Source organism: Lampetra fluviatilis, chromosome 24 (genome assembly GCF_964198595.1).
Source record: "Lampetra fluviatilis chromosome 24, kcLamFluv1.1, whole genome shotgun sequence".
In the NCBI taxonomy this organism is placed as follows: Eukaryota; Metazoa; Chordata; class Hyperoartia; order Petromyzontiformes; family Petromyzontidae; genus Lampetra; species Lampetra fluviatilis.
In genome coordinates, this window is record NC_136298.1 from 3,566,507 (window position 1) to 3,588,898 (window position 22,392).

Genomic DNA, 22,392 nt, shown 5'->3' on the forward strand with positions numbered 1-22,392 from the left:
GGCCAGAGCCTGGACTCCTTGCACTGCTCCACTGGTTTCCAAGCGCAAACTATTATCCCATTCCTCTGAAAAGGTCGAGGAAATCAGGAATGGCATTCCGGTGTCTGACGCTGTTCCTCCACCTGCCTGTTCTGCTGTCTCAACACCACCCACCACCTGCCATTCACGTCCCTAGGCCCGGTCACTGCAAACAGCATCAGTGCAATTGTCTCCTGCCTATACACAAAAAAAGATCCCCCGTATCGCCTTAACTGACTGTTGGGGCAAGTGCTGTTAGCGAGCACCCATGAAGGCCAGAACGGCACACGAGGTGGTGGCTGGCCAGCATCACGCCAAGCCGCCTTTGTCTCCATAGTGGCGATGTTTACACAACGCACCAGGTACTCGTTTGAGGCTGAGTCGACCTAGGCGAGGTCCTGGATTGGTTCAGATAATTGTCACTGATGTTGGCCGTAAGTGGGAATCGAACTGGGGTCGCCTGGTGCGTAACAACATCGCGCTAACCGCTGCACCACCGCTCCCCACTGCTTAAAAACACTTTCACCCACGCGCGATCTTCTGCCCACAAGACTCACGGCTCGCTGCCTCCCCACCATGCCCCCCCCTCCATCTCACCCGACATTGTTCCCTTCGCTCTCGAAGCTGCTGCTATGACTGCCCATCCCAAAACAAAACCTCCTTGGACTTCACCATTGGAACCTCATTTGCCAGTAAAAAAATATGATAATTGTTTTTTACCCTTTTATCTGGCAACAAAACTGACACCTTTTTTTTTTTACCTTGGACCTCGACAAAATTTCACCCCATCTCAAAATCTCACATTTGCTTGCAAAACAAACGTTTCTTTCCCCCACCAGAAAAAAAAATGTTCGACTCCCGCCCCTTCAGACAACCCTCCCATCCGTGGTCTTTACGATCCGGGACAATCTGCCTCCTGTCAAACTGCTCTCCTGCGTGCTGTAAATTACATTCTTCTCTCTCCTCGGGCCCTGCGCCCCTCCTCACTCCTGGACGATCCTGCTGCACTTGACACCGCCGCATCCTCCTCGAGCGTCTCCATGACAACGCACGCGACTTCCATCAGACTTAAGAAAACTATGAAACTATTTTCTCACTCTTTTTGTTTGCTTTACCAGGTAAGGCCCCACTGAGCTATGTAGTTGTGGGGTTTTTTTTTCAGATGCCACCTGGCCCATCACAAATGATAGCTCAACAAGGTGGCGCATCACGTGGGAATTTAGAGCAGACAAGTCTTCTGAACGCGTGATGTTGATTCTAAATGTGGAGGGGAAAACCCGGAGGACCCGGAGGAAAAAAATCCACGCGACCGCGGGGAAAGAGATACGAAAACTCCAAATACAGCAGGGTTGGGATCGAACGCACAACCTCATGCATACCAGGCGATGGAGTTAGCATCTCCTTGCCACCGTGTCGCCCCTCCTTGGCTCTGCTCTTACCTCTCAAACCTCTTAGGGGCCGTCCATAAATGACGTCACGCGACTTTGGACGATTTTGACCCCCCCCCCCCCATCGTCACACGGCGTCACAAAAAGTCAGACCCCCCCTCAAATATGACGTCACAAAGCTCTGCCCCCCCCAAACATAAAACATGCTTCAAATCGCTTTAAACTATTGTCATTGTAGTGCGTATGTAACGTGGAGCTGCACTCTGATGTTGTAGGAGAAAACATTTAGTAAAAAGTCTATTTAATTAAGTAGAACGTGTTGTCTATATTTATTTAAAGTTGCGCATTTTGATGTGATGTTACATTTCTCACCCCCCCCCCCCCTCTCGTTACACATCGTCACAAATTACTGACCCCCCCCCGCCCAGGTGAGTGACGTCATTTATGGACGGCCCCTTATCTCTCTTCTACAATCCCACAAGGGCACTCTCTTCCTCGAGGAAACCCTCTGTGTTATGGTTTCCCACAAGGCTCCATCCTTGTCCACCCCTGCCCTCCATCCTCCGCTCTTCAAAACGTGTCTCCTCCTGCTCGGAAAAAAACCAACTTCTCAATTTTGTTGTTGTTGTTGTTAAAACTTCCTTTATTGGGGCATTAGAGAGCAGGATAATGTATATATCTGCTACTGAATAATGCAATTTCTTCACTTTCAAATGTGGAGTTGTCGGATGGTCCCCATCTTCATCAAGTTACAAGCTTGAATCTGCTTCGGTTTATTTTTACTTAAACTTGAGAAGAAAAACCAGGCAAATGCCCGCATGGTTTGCACGTGTGGCCAGGACGCAATTGCGTCTGCCGAAGAGGCTGTTAAGCGTTAAAATATTTCTGGATGCCTTTGAACTGGTTGTTGCACACCAGGGTCGTGACCGGCCATGGCGACACCTGGGAAGACTCTTCAACTGCGAGGAGGATGATGAGGTGGAGGGGGAGGTGGAGGAGGAGGAGGTGGAGGAGGAGGTGAGGTAGGAGGAGGAGGTGGAGGTGGAGGAGGAGGTGGAGGAGGAGGTGGAGGAGGAGGAGGTGGAGGAGGAGGTGAGGTAGGAGGAGGAGGTGGAGGAGGAGGAGGTGGAGGAGGAAGAGGTGGAGGAGGAGGTGGAGGAGGAAGAGGTGGAGGAGGTGGAGGCGGCGGTAGCGTCCTTCTGCGGCTGCCGCTGAACCAGGCGAATCCTCAATCGTCTCTATCGCTTGCTCCTCCGCTCGTGAGCGCCGCGGGGCTCCACGTCGCCACTGGCGCCGTGAGCCCAGCCCAGCGCCGTGCGCTCTCACGCGCTCCCTCCTCAGAGCGGTCTCCTAGCGGCTCGGTTCGAACCTCCTCGAGGCAGCGTTGCCAAGCTGAGGCACTTCTCGTCGGAGGAACGTCGACAATTGACTTAAGACTCACCGGCTGAAGTGAGAACCTCCCAAATACTGACACTACACCGGCAAAGAACGCGCGTAAGCTTGGGGTTGCCATTGATCCCATCTCTCATTCTCTCCCCAAATATCACAACCCTGCTATGTAGCTCTCTGTCAGAAGCAACCGGCTCACAAATGATAGCCCAACGAAGTGGCTTATCACGTGGACATGTATAGCAGCCAAATACTTTTAACGCACCTTTCTCAATGTGGAGGGAGAAACCGGAGGACCCGGAGAAAAATCTATGGAACCACGAGGAGAGAGACACGCAAACTCCGTCGTTGCGAACATTCCCTGCCTCCAATTCCTTAGCCCAGCAGCAGCTGCTGTGGCACCCTGCCCCTGTGCCTGCAGCCACGTGCCGTTTCAGGCAACTGCTGGCGGAAGGGCCTCCACTAGAGGGAGCCCTGGAGAACCATTCTAGAGAGGGTGTCTTGGCCTACTCTTTCACACTGGCCAGACATCCTGGAAGAGGCTGCGAGTTCCCACAACCTTAGCCCAACCAAGTGCAACCTAAGCTGCGGTCTGACCCACCACTCGCGCCGCTCTGGGGAGAGAGAGAGTGAATGCGACCGGGGACCTCTGCCTGGGTGTGCTAACAACCGTGACGTCACGGCAGCATCCCATTGCGTTCAGCGTCAAATGAGTAGTGCCGAGTGTGAGGGTGTACGATGGTGTGATGATGGTGTGAGGACCGTCTGCGCTGGGGAAGCATGAGATGCTGCGCCGGTGGTCTGCGCGGCCCGAGCTGCCGCTGCCCGTTTGTGCCGCACCGCTCGGGACGCTCGCTAACAGCCCTCGCCCTAACGGAGGTCCGCGAGGCTCAATGAGGGAGCTTTGTCTTGTGCACGGACACCTCCGTGGCCTGCGGATGTTAATAAGGGCGCGCAGAGGACACATTAGGCGCGGAGATCACTCTCGCCGCTAATGACTCCGAGATGTACGGCGTGTATTAAGGGGTCGGTGGGGCGGCGGTTAGAGCGCTGAGTCAACGATCCGGGTCGCCTCGGTTCCATTTCTTTGCCGAGATCCACGACATTTGGTATTACTCTCTGTCTGAGCCCGGCTCGGGAGGAGAGCGGTGTCGCCGGAGGAAAGCCCACGGAGTGGTCGGGAAGGGGGACGACACCCCGCCAAGGATCGACACGTGTGAAGTCGTGCACCCACTTTTTTCCGACTGCAAACGCCTGGCCACTGTTTTTTTTTGTGCGCAACTGCACCTGCCACGTGCATGTGCGAAGCCCCATAGCGTGGAGCCCTCTGTCCTCAATGTGTGCGATGTGCTGATTTTTGTTGTTGTTATAGCGACAATGCCACAAACTAAGATCACGCCCTTCGGTGTCCTCGGTGAAGAGCCGTGGGGCAGCATCCTCGCTCAGTCGTGGGCCAGCCTGGCTCGAGAACTCAATGAGCGCAACCACAATATGTATTTATACTGGAGGAGGAATCCGATGAGCTATAAAGCTCTTTTTCGCAGATGTCCAGCAAGGGGCACGGAGTCAGAACGTTACAACAACACAGGGGGGGGGGAGGGGGCTCGCGTTTGTCAGCCGGCCTCAGACCGCGGCGCAAATTCCACATTCCTATGACAGACGTGAAGCCTCTCAGCGTTGCTGTGCTTGGGAAATGCTGCGTCCGTCTTGCCCTTGACGAGCCAGTCGCTACAAACAAAAACGTAGCGCGCGGCTCGGCTGCTATCAGCGACCAGAGTTGTTTTGGGGAAAAGATTGCCAATTAAACACTTGCAAAAGTCATTTTTGTATTTTAACGAAAAAAGATTAACGTTACGCTTTGTGCCAGCAGCATGCTGAGTGCACGCGAGTTGTATCGCGTGCGCCAACGCAAATTAAGATAGAGATGTGGTACGCGTTCGTGCGCGCATGGCACAAAAAAACACGCGTAGCTCGTTAACATTAACTTTGGGGGTTCTTGCGTGTGAGTGTGTGTACGTGGGGAGCGGTGGTGCAGTGGTTAGCGCGCTGCGCTGTGACACCCAGCGGGGTGAGTTAGAACCTGCTCACGGCCAACACAAGTGGTGATTATCTGAACCGGTCCTGGGCCTCCCCTAGGTCTATTCAGCCTTAAATGAGTACCTAGTTGTGATGTATAAACATCGCAAAGAGGGAGACAAAGGCCGCAGGGCGTGCTGGTGCCGACCCATCCGCTCGTGTGCCGTGCACAACACACATTGCAGTTCCTTACAGGTGAATCACATGCTAAGTGGCTGATTACTGATCTCTTACATAATTGCATACACCCCCCCACCCCCGCCTCTGATCTCGAAACGTGATGGGGTTCAACAATGATGACGTCATCCTGCACTATTTAAGACCGGAAGCAGGTGTCTGGCTTCACTATTCTGGCAAATCGCCCGAAGGTGCTGGATGTTATTTCCAGCGAAACGTCGTACAACTCAAATTGTAAATGTTGTGGATTCACTCTTCAACACACCGGTGGGCTGAAGTAGTGAGCTTATTTGTCTTTCGTGAACGTGACACATTTTTACTGATTGTCCCTGTCGGGTGGTGGAGGGTTGCGACACATTTATAAATAACGCGATCTAACCCAGAACCGTTGTTATGAATAATACTGGTCGCGAAAGCCTACGTGTTAAATTGAGAATATTAATTACATTTGAGTAATTTTCTTTCCTTTACTCAACTCCTATCGTTTTTTTTCGTAGTGTTGTTTGTTGTTGTAACTTTCTAACCCCGTACCCCTTTTTACTGGAGGCGTGTGAAAAAGAGCTTCATGGCTCATCGGATTTCTCCAGGGTGAAGAAAATAGTAAAAAACTAAACATATTCTGATGCATCTTTCAATTGTAACGTGATGCGGTAGAAGGCCCAGTTAGACATTGAGGGGTGGGACGGGCCCCATGGCGCCATCTCAGAGATCGGATTTGAGATCCCCGCTTGAGGAATTCGAGATCTTCCCTCTCAACACACCGACTCGACAGCCAGTTTTGACGAATTGCGGTTTAGCTGATCGCAAGGCAAAGCTATATTAAAGTTTGGCTGTGATTATGGTAATTAAATTGCATGTTTAGTGGATATCATTGAACCTTTATTACACGTTGGTTAAACACTGCGTTGCGCGTAATCATATTTTGATTAGCTGCATTAACAGATTATATTTGCATGCGGCTGTCCAAAGCACTTCTCGTTAATCCACGTACATGCCTTGCTCGCAGCGACGGCCTGATGTAGGTACACGCGTATCGTAAGCAATGCATTGGCATTAAAGAGCATCCGTCTGTGACACATGAAGATATTAGTTACTATTTATATTGTCTCATTAAAAAGGCTTTATTTACACATACGCCATGAAACCATTAAGAAATTTATAATTTTAATCATAACTTTGAACGAATAATTAATTTAAAATAATGAATTCCGCGATTGTCACCAGATTGTTTGAGGATTGGGTGGCGGTGGCAATGCTCGCGCGTCACGGCAAGAAGGGGCCTCTGTTCGGTTCCCGACTTGGGCGCTTTCGTTGTGAAGTTCGGACGCCGTCCCCCTGTTACTGCTTGGGCTTCCTCCAGCTTCTCCGCTTCATAACTAAACACACACACACACGCACAGCGTTACTGGTGTTTGCCAACCATCCAAATGCTGGAATATTTCCTAAAAACTACTCCATTTGGATTACACAGCAGCAGCAGCAACGTCGCCCACTCCTGCGAAAACTTGGCAGTACCCTCCTGAGAAGGAGTCTTGAGGCTCTTGCTTGGATAAACGAGGATAATAAAATATAACATTGTTTTTTTCCGCGTGAAAATAATTTCCTTTGGAATTTTTTCTACTTTTTGCGCATTGCTAATGTCAAGTTCTGCTATCCGCTAGAGGGCTTCGGGAGAGAGTTTGTGTAGTTTTACTGGTAGGAACCTCCTGGTAACACCAGCACACAGGGGATTATTGTGTCCGTCCGTCGTGCATCAAAAAATGGGAGGGGTGGGGCTGGGTGGAGAGGGGAGGGTGGGGAGGGGCTGGGTGGGGAGGGTGGGGAGTGGCTGGGTGGGGAGGGGAAGGTAGGGAGGGGCTGGGTGGGGAGGGTGGGGCTGGGTGGGGGGTGGGAGGGGTGGGGCTGGGTGGAGAGGGGCTGGTCACCCCGTGGTGCCCTTATAAAACTCAACGTTTCACCTACTCACGCCGGCTTGTGCCCGCCCTCACAGTCGGCCATATTTGCGGAATACACCACGCCGCCGTTGACCCTGGCCATTGACCGAGCAACCCAACGTTCCTACCAGCTCCCTCCGCAGGAATGTGTTTCCATTCCACCTCCGTCGAAGGAGCACACAGACTGCAGAGATTTACTGCGTGGCCCATAGTTTGGGTTGCATTGCCACGGTCGCGTTGTGTTCCGTGGTTCGTTTTACACTCAGGACAGAAATTATCGCAGCGGCCTGGTGATGTGCTGATGCGAGTGATGGTTACACGGGCGTCTGCCAGAAGTGTCAAAGCCAGGAGGTGCTGATGATGTTTGGGTCTCGAATAAGGTGGTCATTGTTCCATCCTTCGGAATGACCTGTTGGAAAACACACATTTTGTATTATTGGAGCATTGCATATACTGTACATGTTTTACTATTCTTTAAACGAAGGTTTTATGCACGTGGCTGATCTCAGAGCATTTGTTGAAATGTTTATTGTCAGACAAAGACATTGATTGACCTGGCTTTACAGGGCATTGTTGTTGATCCCAATTCATTATGAATCATCTGCAGCAGCACCAGCCATTGTCAATCCCCTGCTAGATGAAGATCTCTCCACAACGCCCGTCGCCTTCCCTCGCGGTCCATTGCTGCTCGCGTCCGCCTCGCTCCCACTCGATCTCGTCGCTGTGTATCCGAGTCGTTCCTTCTCTTACACGCTGCCGATCCACCACCACCACCACCGGTCTCTTCCGTCGGCCACTAACCCGTCTCGCGATGTGTCCTATCCCCCCCCCCCCAAGCACATTTACTCGTCTCAATTGCGACGAACTCCGGTTACCCTCTGAGGGATTTCCTCACCCCCACCCTCCCACCACCTCCGGCGACAGGCAGGTGTTAATCACCACTTCTCTGCGGGACTTATACTGCCGTTAAACTCATTTGGCGCGTCCAGGTTATTTTGTTTTGGTGGATTTGGTTCTGTGCACTCCCCTTCTCTCTCTCCCCTCCACCCCCCACCCCTTTTTTTACCTTTACTTGTGTTCCTCTTCCGCTGCCTTCTGCGGTGGTGGCGAGATATGAACTGCCTCGCCTGGTGTACAGGAGGTCGTGGGTTCTGACGATGCCTGTAAATGTGGAGTTTGTGTGCCTCTTTTCCTGTGGTCACGTGGATTTTTCTCCGGGCCCTCTGGCTTTTCCCTCCACATTTAAATCAACGTGCATTTAGAGTATTCGGTTGATATTTCTTCCCACGTGATACGCTACTTCGTTGAGCGATCATTTGTAAGACCAGGTCGCTTCTGAAAAATAACTTTATAGCTCAGTGGGCCTTACCTGTTAAATTTTGTACGAATAATAAAAAAAGTATTTCCTCCCTCGTATAATAACCTACGCTCCCGCTCGAAGTCCCTCCGTGAGCAGGGCAGAGAGCCCAACATCCTCCTCTTCCCAGAACCCAGGAGCGCTGAGTTCGACCTGTGGTCCGCAGAATTTCTCTCCCCCCCTCCACATGTTACAGTTTGTGCATTGTACCGGGTTCTTGTCAAAGTATATAAAAATAAAAAAAAGAACACTGGTCTCTCGCGTTCACAACCCAGTGCGCTCTTAGCACTCCACCACTTGCTCCACCCGCTAGGATTTAATGCAAAAAAGCACCTCCGATGAGCACGGTTGGCTACGTGCGGTGCGAAAGAAGTTCAACGTTCATACATACACACATCACAGCCCACAGAGCAACGTTGTTATCATGCCCACTTCGTCTACTTCATTCGGTTGGACACTTGCCACTCGGACGCCCAATAAAGAATAACAATTATAAATGAAAATTGTAAAAAAAAAAAACCTACACATATAGCAACGCGATAGCGGCACCGCGGTTTCCAGCCTCTCGCATCAGCGGACAGAAGAGACAGCCGCTGCTGCCCGCTTCCTCCTCCCCTGCGCGCCGGGAGTGGGTTGCGAGCGAGCGTAGAGCGGCGTCTCCGCCACCGTCGTGATGAACGCGCCCCCAGCGCGCCGGGCGTGTGCGGCGGGGCAGGAGGAGGCCTCGCGCCGCTCCCCCCAAAACGGGGGGCCGGAGCCGTTTGCCGGGCAATGTGAATAATTCATCGCTAAACCACTCTCCGGATGATAACGCCGCCCTTGACATTGTTTTTAGATGCTCTTCCGTGTGTTAAAGGCCCTCAAGGTGATGCCGGCTGCTGCTGCTGTCGCTAGCGAAAGATTAAACCCCGCGATGGATTTTTGTTATTTTTTGGGACATTGAGTGGCCAATGGCGGCGGGCCAGTCAGCTATAAAGGCAAAGGTGGCCGGCTCTGCAACTTGCTCGCTCGCGCTACTGCAAGCAGTCGGGCCTCCACTAGAGGCAGCTCAGAGGATCCCCTTTGGAGGACATTTGGTATACTTTTCCACGCTGGATGAGGTTGTAGAACCCACACCTTACTGCACCGCGCATGGCCTGTCGACCGATTAACTGTGGCCAACCGGTTTATACTGCCCGGGGTGGACAAATGCGCGGGGGGTGATTCACGAATTAAACCGCAGACCTCTGGAATTGTAGTCCGGCATAGCTGACCGTTCCACGCGGCTCTCTAGGACTGACCATAACGTTACGTGCCGTCCGTACGGTCAGCGGTGCCGTCATGTCGGGAGTTGGCCAGACGCTGATGCAACAATCGGCGATTGAGAGCAATGGGTAAAAACACTTTGTTGAGTTTTTTGGAAAACGTCCCGATGACGTTCGAGCGACGCTCCGTCTCGTCAATGCAATGATGGCATTGACGGCGTCGTTTTCTTTTTTTTTCGCGGAGCGCTGTTAATACCAAAGGGTCCTGGAGGCGTTCGACTGTTCTTAGAAAATAACAAAATGCAAATATTTGGATGAATTAACAATGGCGAGTTGACATTAATTGTGAATAATTGGAGGTGGCTAGGCAGCTCAGGGAACTCATAATGGCCACGTTCGAGCACTGAGATGGAACCACTGAGATTATATATTTATGTTTGCTATATTTACATCCGTGTGTCTGTATAATTTCCTCTCCGTGCAATTATCTATCTGACCAGGTGCGGGGCCGGGGGGGGGTGGCAGGGTGAGCAATTTGCCCCGAGGCCGCAGATCTTAGGGGGGCTGCTAACAAATTGCGGAGGGGACTGGCCTCAGGTGAGGCCTCATCTGCCTTTTTGCCCCAAGCATTCAAAAGCCTTTTTTACGGCCCTGCGCAGATCTGAGTTAGGGGGTCAACTCATGCTGTCGTCCCTCTCTGGTTGATAACACCACTTTGAAAGACGCCAACATGGGGGCTAGCCCGTTCTCACGGACCGGCCTTCGCCATAGTAACGTGGAATGTTTCACTTTTGGTTCAGGACCTCACGGTAAGATTAGCTCCACTCCATGATTTCTGAACTGTGCTGTTGCCGTCTGTGGCGTAGCGCGGTTAGCAGGAGGGTGGAGGTGCCTTGCTCCACCTCCGATTAGCACGGTTGGCTACGTACAGTGTAAAAGAAGTTCAACGTACATACATAGAACAAACGACATGGCAACCCCGTACAATTGCCTCCCCCTATTCGTAGTCCGGCCCCTGGGCCCCCCTCCAGCCCGTGGGCTCCAGTGCAGTTGCACCGTCTACCACGGACGTGCGCTCAGGGGAGGCACGGGAGGCACAGCCTCACCTGCCATAGCTTCAATGAAAATATCTGGTACGAAAAGTACAAAATTATAAAAATAAAAATTAAGATTTTTTGTTTCCCCCGCCGACCTGTGTTATGTCATTTCTGTACGATTCCAATCATTTGTGGCGCATTAGGAATGGACCACTCTTTTAACGATTTCCTCGTGCAGCAAGGGGGGAGTAAAGTGTGGTTTTGTGAAAGTCCTTACGTGCTGCGCAGTACATCAATGCACGTGTGTACACCAGCGTGCGATAACTGAGTTGGGCCTGTGGGGAGCTGTCAGGGTTATTGACGAACCACACTTGTACACCAATCACGTGGTTAATGGCGACTCAGTTGAGGTTTGCTCCGTGTGACACACGTGCTGTTGCATCTTACAGATGTGCCACAGTAAATGTGTTTGCCCACGTCCTTCATTTCGAGTGTGCAACACATTTTTACAGTCAAAATCGCCAAATTGGCGGAGCTCCGCTGCAAAAGCAGCGAGAGACGAGAGGCGAGGAGGCAGCGACGAGCTCAGCCTCCCCTCTGATTGCGCAACCCCTCAGACACTGGATGGAGCGCGGGCAGTAAGCGCGTGCCTGTTACTATCTCTCTGTAATGATCGGAATCATACAGAAATGACATTTATAACACAGATCAGTAGAAAAAATCTTCATTTTTACGTCATATATATATTTTTTTACTTTTCGAAACGGCTATTTTCATTGGAGTATGCCAGGTGAGGCTCTGCCTCTCCTGCCTCCCCTGACCGCTCGTCCCTACTGCCGCCACCGCTCTCGACATCTCCACCTCAGCGAAGGAATTATCGACACCGTCGCGAGAATTTTCAACGCACCGCGCGCGCTCATCTCGGCGACCGGCGCGAGTGCGAATCGAGCGCCGGAGTCGTGGACCAACCCCGGCTTCGAATCCTCGACGTCGCTTTTGTTTGCACGCCACAGACTCTTTTCCGCCCTACGCGCGCTCGTGTGGTGAGCAAGTTGATGTGCCGGGGGGGAACCCCCCCCACCCCACCCCCCCCCGACTGAGCCGGCAAAAATGAGACTTGTGACTAAGAGCACGGAAATAAAATGTTTAAAAAAATTCCCAGATGGCGTGGGTTGTCCCGCGTCTGAGTGACGGCTCGTAATGACTGGGCGATCGCGCTGCTGAAGGAGACTGGGGGGAGGGGGAGGAGGCGGCCGGTCGCCGTGGCGATGGACCAGCGCGACGCTCTTGACGGGAGACTGACAGCTATTTAATTGAGATTGCGTCCGCGCTTTGCGAGGCGAAGTTGTAGTGATAGAAGAAGAATGCAAAAAAACAACCCACACAACACACACACAAGCTGGAAAACCAGTGCATTCGGTGAGCGTCGTCTACGATCTCCCCGCAGCCTGATGCTCGTGTCTCCAAACTCCGAATCACCCTCAAAGCCCCTCCATCGGCCAACAAATGACTCTGATCGCTCCACTCGCGCCCAATCCAGTCCCCCGCACACATGTCAAGATCGCATTCAACGTCTTCCTCTGTCTCCCTCTCCCCACTCATCTCACTCTACTCCCCTCCACGCACTCTCCTGCCTTTCTCCTCTCATCTCACTTTACTCCCCTCCACGCACTCTCCTACATCTCCCCTCTCATCTCACTCTACTCCCCTCCACGCACTCTCCTACATCTCCCCTCTCATCTCACTCTACTCCCCTCCACGCACTCTCCTACATCTCCCCTCTCATCTCACTCTACTCCCCTCCACGGACTCTCCTACATCTCCCCTCTCATCTCACTCCACCCCCCTCCACACACTCTCCTACCTCTCCCCTCTCATCTCACTCGACTCCCCTCCACGCACTCTCCTACATCTCCCCTCTCATCTCACTCCACCCCCCTCCACACACTCTCCTACTTCTCCCCACTCATCTCATTCTACTCCCCTCAACGCACTCTCCTACATCTCCCCACTCATCTCACTAGACTCTCAAATCCAGCAATCCGTGCTGTCAATTCCCTGTCCCTGTTCAAATAGAAAACTCGACACCATCGTCTTGACTCTGCCCATCGCTGAATGCGTCTTCCTCTCATTTCTATAACACATGCGACCACTGCTGCTGTGCAATCGATTGAGATGCAGTCACAGTTAGATGCCACGTGCACCCACGTTGTATTGTATTGGCTTCTGCTCATTGCCTGGGTGGGTTGCAGCGTGGTTAGATTGCTCAACGCACAATCGGAAGCTTCAGAGTCAATTCCCCGGTAGGTGTCGGGTCAGGGCCCATCAACACAATAGGTTGGGGACCTTTTGCGACACTGGACATTGCCATAGCAATGTGGAATTGTCAGGAGTGGACCTTTGTTGCCAATGGATGAGAGCACCATAGTTCGATGTTGCCTTCGAGCAGGGTTGACGCTCGGTTGGTTCATTCAAAGGAAAGGGCGCAGCCCTGCAACTGCTTGCTCATGTCACTGCTGAGGGCAGCCTCCACTCGAGGGATCTGCCATTCTTCACGCTCGCCAGGAGGCCTGGAAGAGGTGGGGTACCCACACTTTACCCCACCAAAGGGTCGCCTGCCAAGTGACTCACCCCTGTTGGATTACGGGTGGGGGAGGGGGGAAATTGTTATAATTGTATTTATTTATCTATCATATATCAGAATATTTTTTTTTTATACTGGAGAATCCGATGAGATATTAAGCTATTTTTCACAGATGCCCAGTAGAGGCTGATCACAACGACACAACAACAACAATACAACAACACGACAGGATTGCATAGTATCAGAAAGGTAAACAAATCACTTAAAAAACATATTCAAATAAAACTTTATTTATTTCAGCTTCTTTTCAAAAGCGACGTGGGCACAAATCTCAACTAAGTGGCTCATGACGTGGACATTTATAAGCAGCAATCTAAACTCACATTGGACAGGCGTCCGTGACACTACCGGAGGCCCATTAACAGGCCACTCTCGTAGCTTTAACTTGACGATCACAGATCACTCACGTCATGTATTCATTCCATCGCACGCCACACCTGCGCCCATGGCCAAATCAACCGCAGTGCACCTGGTCTCGTCAGATCTCGAACGTGAAGTTGGGCTGATTCTGGATGTGACGTTGAATGGGCGCCCAGCATGCAGAACAGTGGCTCGTGGGCAGCGGTGTGCAGTGCAGTAAAATACATCGTTGTGCTGTCTTATGGGGCCGTCCATAAATGACGTCACGCACCTAGGGTGGGGGGGGGGTCAGACATTTGTGACGATGTGTGACGAGGGGGAGGGGGTTGAGAAATGTGACGTCACATCAAAATGTGTAACTTTAAATAAATATAGACAACACGTTCTACTTAATTAAACAGACTTTTTAATACATCAATGTTTTCTTCTACAACATCAGAGCGCAGCGCCACGTTGAATACGCACTACAATGACAATAGTTTAAAGCGATTTGAAGCATGTTTTATATATTTGGGGGGGGCGGGGCAGAGCTTTGTGACGTCATATTTGAGGGGGGGGGGTCTGACTTTTTGTGACGCCTTGTGACGAATGGGGTGGGGGTCAAAAATCGTCCAAAATCGCGTGACGTCATTTATGGACGGCCCCTATGCTCCATTGTCTATGCTGCCCTACCTGCAGCAAGTGACCGATCTGGTGAAGTATGCCATGGGGGGAGGCCCTCGTGCAAGAGGCCTGGCAAAGGGCTGTGCGTGTGCACCTGGGGGTGTTTCCATTCCCCGAGTATTCGTTTGCCGAGGCATTATTTAGAGTTACAGTCACGGCGGTAATGAAAACATACCACCGCCCGCTTTGTAAGGATGACCTTTAATGGGGTTGAGCAAACAAGGCTCTCCATTTTGGAATTCAAGGTCGAAATATTTGGGCCACGCTTGCCGAAGTGGCGGTGATGTAAATGTTTAATGGGCTCTGCCACTACAGCACAGGATCGCGGGCTCCTCGCGTTGCCACATCGATCTCTCTCTCTCCTGCTGCTGCTGCGTATGCCACGGTCAGATTCGTTACGTTTTTCGACAGATTAAATCCGACTTTTGCCTCCATCAATCCAAGGCTTTATCAAAAACCGCCGTGTCCGTGTGTGTGTGTGTGGAGCGGTAGTGTAGTGGTTAGCGCGCTGCGCTATGAACCTGCTTACCCGGGTTCGATTCCCGCTCACGGCCAATACCATTGACGATTATTTAACCGGTTCCTGGCCTACCCTAGGTCAACTCAGCCTCAAATGAGTACCTGGTGCAGTGTGTAAACATCGCCACTGGGGAGACAAAGGCGGTCGGGCGTGGTGCTGGCCACCCATTCCCTCCCTAACTGCACTTGCCCCTACTGTCTGTTAAGGCTATATGGGGGATCTTTTTCTTTGTGGGGAGCGGTAGAGTATCATATAGCACGATAGGAACCCAGCGACCATTGACGATTATTTGAGCCTCCCCTGAGTTTCAGCTTCAAACGAGTACCTGGTGTGATGTGTAAATATCGCCACTCGGGAGACAAAGGTTGCCGGGCATGGTGCTGCTCATCCACCCCTCGTGTGTTCGCTAACAGCACTTGCCACAACAGTCTGTTGAGGATAAACTGGAGGCTCTTTGATACACACCTTCCAGCAGTTCTGTGCAATTGTTTCACGGGATTTCGTATTAAAATAAAAGTATGATTTTACAAAGCGCTGCACAGATGATGATGTTACATCTCTCGAAGCTGACCCGCCCAATGGTACGGTCATTGCGGTTGAACCCATTCATCGTTGCGTTATGAAATAGGAAGAGCGTTGCCATTGATTAGGGAGATTTCAGTAATCATTCTGTAACCTTTCCCTGAAGTCTCCATAAAAAAATGTCACAGTGAATCGACATTCACCGTAGGATTCTCACCTGTACCTGTTTTTATTCCTCGAAATTGCCCGGGAAATCTGTAAGTCTTTCTGAAAGTGGACAGGTGTCCATTTAAATGATTGCAACCACGATATTGCTGGCATGTACATTTCATAGATTAACCGGCGCGCGATTATCCGGCTTCCAACATTATCCAGCGGTCCCAGACCAATCCGGCGAACCTCCATCCCAGCTGATGGAGTGGGATTGGAGGTGAATAACCACCTCCAATTCTACGCCCCCCTATCATCACCCCATGCTGAGTCTTCGAGATGGGAGGTACAATATAGTAACTTTTTACATTAGGATATTTATTTTGTGTCTATTTATATGTTTATCTATGCAAATTTAACATCGTAAACTAATTTAAAACACGAACAAAAATATGCCCCACACCTAAAAAAGAATGTTATCCAAAAATGTGCAAAAATAAGCTATTTTAAATAACGATTAGTGATTATCGGGCGTTTATTGAAAATCCGGCACCGCCTTCCCCTCTAAGCCGCCAGATAATCGATGATGTATGTACGTTGAGCTTCTTTCATACCGCGTGTAGCCGAACCGTGCTGATTGGAGGTGCGGAGAGGGACCATTAATAGTTCAGACAATTCCTCTCCTGGTATTCGCGTGAGCAAGGTGTGTCCCTAAAGTAGAGCATGTGAACTGATTGCCTTTTGGAACCCATTTTAAAACTACGATGTGCTAATTAATGTAGCACGCCTCTGCTTCATTCACTTCACCAAAGTTTGAAATTATTTTGCTTAATGAAGTGCCCGGGGTTAGGAGCTGTGAAAACCCACACTGCCCCAGATCGCTTTGAAAGCACACGCGTAACGCAGGCAAGACACGCACGCACGCACGGATATTCCGTCTAAGACCGTTCCTTATTTGAAATTCGAAGACAAGATGTTATTACAATTGCCCTTTTTTTTTACTAAAATTAATTAAAAAAGTGCAAAAGCGAAACATTTAGTGAGTAATTCTAGGAACCAACATCACAAAAAAGTTAGGGGGTGGGGTCTGGATCATTAAAGTTAATTTAGATATAAAAATTCCTTTAAATTGGGCGAGATACTGTAGTTTAGTAATATATTTCAACCCACGCTTTGGATTAATTTCTACAAGTCCTTTAACATTTTCAAACTGCGTAATCATTATTTTTATTACCGTGGGCATAACCATTTGCGTTGTGTATTGATTTCAGATTTCATTAACTCACTTTTGTTTCATGGGGATTAATTACAGCTTACTCATTCCCCTTTGAGTATATTGTTGTTTTGTATAATTAACTTGTGAGTTCCCAACATACTTAATGTAGAGTTTGTGGAATGTCTGGATAAAAGGAATAAAAGCCTTCTTGGTATGCCCCCCACCCCCCATCAACACTAAAGGTTCCCGTGCCCCCCGATCAACACCACAGGTCCCCGTGCCCCCCCCCCCGCCAGCAGGTCACAATACACAGCGAGATCATGTGTCCACGCCTCTAGTCGACGCGGTGTCGGGAGGGAATTTCACTTGTTTCGTCGCCGCAGCGTGGCGCAGATGTTCCCCACGCAAATTCTACATTCTCCTGCACGGTATCCGTGCTGCAGCCTTGCACCCTCCACGAAATTCCTCCTCGTCTCCCTTAGGGGTGGGTGGGGAGAGGAGGGTTTGGGGGGGGAGCGGTGCCCCGCGTGAATGAAATGGTGAAGAGGTGGCAGTTGTCAACAATACGACCGTGCTTCGCTCCGTCAAGAGGAATCAATGTTTACGTGCACAACACGTGCATCAATTACATTTGCCGTAGAAGCCAGTCGGTAAGTATAGAGCTATAGGTAGAACATACGCCGAAGCTCTTAAGCATAGGCGTTTTATACAATGTCTATATGGAGGCTCTACTCCCACATCAGTCAGCAGAAGAGGTCTCATTGATATTCGTGGTCCGAATGACCTTTGGAAGGTCGCCGCACGGTGACATCGGTTGACGTTGGTTGACCACAGCTCTCTGCGGAGTTAAAGAGGGCCCGCATCGGGGCTTGCAGCCAAGCAGCTGCAAAGATTGCAAGGAAGCCCCTACGAGTGTGCGTGATGCGAGTCAGTCGGCAGGCCCATTCGTCTCTGTTGAATGACATTTGTACAACCTAAGATGGGCCGCTTAATGATTCTAAAAATTCACGGGCCCCTTTATAAGACCACTGCTGGATTAAAGCCATCCAACAACTGTCTCCGTTACGGGTGGGATGTTTGACCACGGATTTCCCCCACACTGCTCCGCGCGTGTGTGTGTGTTGGTGAAACAGGGGGAGCGGTAGTGTAGCGGATTAGCGCGCTGCGTTCCGAACCCGGCGATCCGCGTTCGTTTCAGCTCACGGCTATCACCAGTGACAATTACTGTGTAACAAAAAAATATGGTTTTGTTCCTGGGTAGTAGGTGTTATTTCCTAATTGCTTATGCCTCAAAAGTACAGCAAATGGCTATTATTCCCCACAAACCATGCTTTTGTGACCAGGACAGTGATACTTTGAAATGTACCTATTTTCAATGAGAAAACGTGGTGTGCATTTGTGTGATTCCTTCACGTAAAGTCGTGGTCACAAAAACAAAGTTTGTGGGGAATAATAGACATTTCCCGTACTTTTTAGGCATAAGCAATTAGGAAATAACACTTAGTACCCAGGAACAAAAATTGTGTTACAGAGTGATGTATGTATATCTGAACCGGTCCTGAGCCTCCCCTAGGTCAACTCAGCCCACACATGAAGACATTGGTGTGCTGTGTAAAATATCGGGTGTAGTGCTGGCCAACTACCCCCTCGTGTGCTGCGCTACTCGCTAGCAGCACTTGCCCCAACAGCCTGTTGGGGCTATGCGGGGGATCTTTGTCTATGTTTGGTGAAACAGGGGCACAGGACGAGGGGGTTGTCGCTGATTTTGAACTCTACACTCCCTTCCGAGTTCTCGCTCGAACGTTGCGTTTCCATTTGCGAAATATGTGCTCGTTATTTACATTTGTGTTTTATTACTGTTTCATATAATTACGTATTCGATGTATGTTTGTTGAACTTCTGTATGTTTGTTGAACTTCTATATGTACGTATGTTGAACTTATGTACGTATGTTGGCACAGTAGTGGTCACAGGTGGTGCATCGGCCAGTCATCACAGTCAGTCAACCCATGGCACCTGGGTCTGTCCCGTGACCTCGCGCCAGCGGGCGTTCGACACCTCACGTGGCCTTAAAGTGCACGTGGCCTGGCACAAGCGCCGTGGTGACGTCACCGCCACTTAAGTGGCGAATGGCGGTTGTTGTTGTTGTTTTATGTTTGCATGTTGAACTTCCGCCTTTACTCACGTACGTTGAACTTCTTTCGCACCGTACGTAGTCCAACCACGCTAAACGGTTGGCTGCGTGCGGTGTTAAGCCAGCGGTGTTAGCCACAGTTCAGACTGGGAACTCGGGACTGGCGGCTCTGTGCTGCGGTAGCACGAACGACGGAGCCGTCGCCGCCACCGCTCCAACCTCGTGCACAAAATTCGCGTGGACGTTGGTGATCGTGCAACAACGTGAATCGTGGCAGGGACAACTTTGATTTACGAGGCGCGAAATCGCGTGAGCAAACTACAAGCAAATGGCTGAAATTAGATCGTTCGGGGTGGTTGGTTGCGGTGAGAAGGAAATTAAATTGCAAGTATTCTTAATTACGTTAAACTGCATAATAAAGTTGATAATACGATTGTAAGGCAGTCTTGACAATGTTACATTCCATAAGTAACTAATATAACAAAAAATTTCGAAAACTGCGAGAATAAATAGTACAGTATTTACAACGAGCATAATATATTGTGACGACAAACAATAGGAAGCTAGCGATGTCTTTGTACTCTATATGCCATCATGGCAATGCAATAACATCGTTAAACACATCAACTATAACAATGCGTACACCAACAACGGTAAAATAACACATAGGGCAGTCCTCACCTCCGTTTGGTTGGCCTCACCTGGCCGTGACAATTCCACATTCTCATTCATAATCATAATCAACGTTTTTGGGTTTAGATCGCGTTATTTATACATGTGTCGTAACCCTCCACCACCCGACACGGCCAATCAGTAAAAAAGTGTCACGTTGACAAAAGACAATTAGTTCACTGCTTTAGCCCACCGGTGTGTTGAAGCGTGAAACCACAACATTTACAATTTTTGGGTACGACGTTTCGCTGGTAATTGCATCCAGCATCATCGGGCAATTCGCCAGAATGGTGAGGCTCTGCTCTGTCTCCCGTTCTTATATAGAGCAGCAGCAGGGTGACGTCATCATTAACTCATCAACTCATCAGGTGCAACGACTGTTAAACTCCACATTCTCATGACAGGAGCCATTAAAACCCACAGCAAAAGCAAATAATGGTGACAACGGTGATCTCAGCGGACCCCTACCTACCAGAGTTTGAACCTGCGCCCTTCACGCTGTGGTTGGAGGGCTCCTTTAGCCCTGAGCCACCCGGGCAGGTGTAACAAAAATAAAAATAATAATAATAGTCGTCGCCGTCGTCGCGATGCAGTACGTTAATGAACGCAATAAACAACTCGCGTCGCTCCATGAGCCACTCTTCCCGCGGCAAAGGTGAACGCGTCTAGGTTGCTCATTTGGGAAGGTGATGTCTGCGGGGACAATTTGTGGGACTGATTAATACGGCAATTTACGGGCACCCATTTGAGCTATAATTATTACGATGATTGGTGAACGAGCAGCATGTTGTGTTGGTGGAGGGGTGGTTTTTCTTTGTTCGTGTGTTTCTATTTTTTGCTGTGAGCACGGGCTGGTGTGCGACCTTCAGCAGAAGAGCACGCAGGGCGTCCGTGCGTCTCTCGATTTGCGCGTCTGTTTGTGTGCCTCTCTTGCCGATCCATTCCCCTGCCTGCCTGCCTGCCTTACCTGCCTGTTCAACCATCCACGCAATCTTGCTTGTGTCTGTTTGTCCACTTGAGTTGTCTATTTATTCGTCCCCGTCTGCCTGGCTATCCATCCGGCCGTCTATCTGTCCGTCGATGTCTTTGACTGCCCTCTCTGCCTGCCCATTTATTTGTAGATCTGTTTCAACATCTGCCTGTGCGCCCATCCATGTCTGTATCTCCCCGCCTTTCCAACCGTCTATGTATCTGTCCTTCCATTGTTGCGTATTTCTGTCTACCTGTCCTGCGATTTGTCCGTCGGTCTGCTCATCTATCCATCTCCTTTTTCAGTATGTATCTCTGTCCATTTGCCTGTCTTGTGGTCGTAGCGACAAGTTCACTCGCTTTCACTTGCTTTGGCGGTGACAATGAACATTCAAAGTCATTCATGTGCTGCCCAACCCTTCCTCCTCCGTGTTTTTTTTTGGGCCGTGGGTTGTTGCCGCTGCCATGAAAATTCATGTTCATTTGGGAGTCAATTTCCTCCACCAATAATGGGCACGGGAATTTAATGTCGGATTACGGCTGCGAGTCAAAGATAGGAAACGTGAGAGATTTATTGTCAATTATTTTGGGGGGTAAAAAAATTGTGTTGTCGCTGTTTTTATATATATTTTATTGATGTGGGGGTTTTTCCAGTACCGCTCGCATCTTGGCTCCCATTGTCTCCCCCAATGCCGGCGTTCGTGAACACATTTGTGGTATCTTATTTGTGGTTGAGTCAACCTAGGGATGGTTACCGGTCACGTGCCTTGCCGCTGGTGTGGTAAAATTGCCAGGGTTTACCTCCATCAACACACACAGCCGTCATAGTAATCAATTTAAATAATGCACGGTCCTTTGTAAGTCCACTGATGAATGAAGGCCTCGCTCAACTCGTTGTATCGGTCATGAGGGTTTGTTTGACCGTACTTTACCACGATGGTCAAGGCTGGTTGGTGAACGCAGGGCCCAAGGTGCATTTTGGATATCACTCAGCGTATATGTTATAGCTGCAATTGGGAATTGAACTTGGGTTTTCAGAGTGCAGTGCTCGAGCCACTGTGCTGCCATTCCACTCTCCACACCTCCGATTAGCACGGTTGGCTAATTACGGTGAGAAAGAAGTTCAACATACATACATACAACACGAAAATATTTTTTCTGCAAAAGTGTGTGTGTATGTATTTCCAGGCTAGGTTTCAGGTTTTGCTTATTGCAGTTATCTCCGGGTGGGCGACCCGCCAAATATGTCCACACCGGCACACCGCATCGAGTATACCCCTAGCTAATGGATGTGTCTCACCGGGGTCACGTGCCTGCCCCGGTCTACCGTCGAGAGAAATTGGTGAGAAATGAAGTCCCGGGACCACGACCGAGTCGACATTAACGCCACTCGCTAATGGTGTCGTGTTGCTCCCGAGGATTTACCTCCACACACCTGCGCGCGCATCTCGCAGGCGCACCCCCCCCCCCCCCGCGCGGTGTATATCTTGTGTGAGCGCGCGCGCGTGTGTGTATCCACTGCGGGTTATGTGGGCTTTCCGTTCGAGTGATCCAATAACGTTTTTGGCTTGACAAATGGAGAGGACGCGGCCAAGGTCAGTAGCCACAGTCGGTTCTTTACTCATTACAGTGCGGAGCACTCAGAGGCGCTGTCCTTTACCAACTGAGGCCACACAAACACACGCGTGTACACAGACGACAAAGATCCCCCGTATAGCCTTAGCAGACTGTTGGGGCAAGTGCGGTTAGCGAGTAGCAGCTACGGAGACCGGCACGGCGCACGAGGGGTTGGGTGAGCAGCACCACGCCCGGCCGCTTTTTTTTCTAGAGTGGCGATCTTGACACATCGCGCCCGGTACTCATTTGATGCTGAGTCGACCTAGGGGAGGCCCGAGGCCGGTTAAGATAATCGTCACTGGTGT

General features: G+C 50.3%; 1 protein-coding gene and 1 long non-coding RNA gene across 5 annotated transcripts in view; one reads left to right on the top strand and one right to left on the bottom strand.

The window, feature by feature from the left end:
* Window positions 1-22,392, top strand: part of AGBL4 (AGBL carboxypeptidase 4) — a 423,930-nt gene that overhangs the window by 100,569 nt on the left and 300,969 nt on the right. The gene's annotated exons all lie outside the window — the stretch shown is intronic.
* LOC144941085 (uncharacterized) overlaps window positions 6,390-22,392 on the bottom strand; it is a 67,971-nt gene continuing 51,968 nt past the window's right edge. Inside the window, exon 3 of the long non-coding RNA XR_013639219.1 lies at window positions 6,390-6,424. This is a non-coding gene — a long non-coding RNA (uncharacterized LOC144941085). The remainder of the gene's footprint in view (window positions 6,425-22,392) is intronic.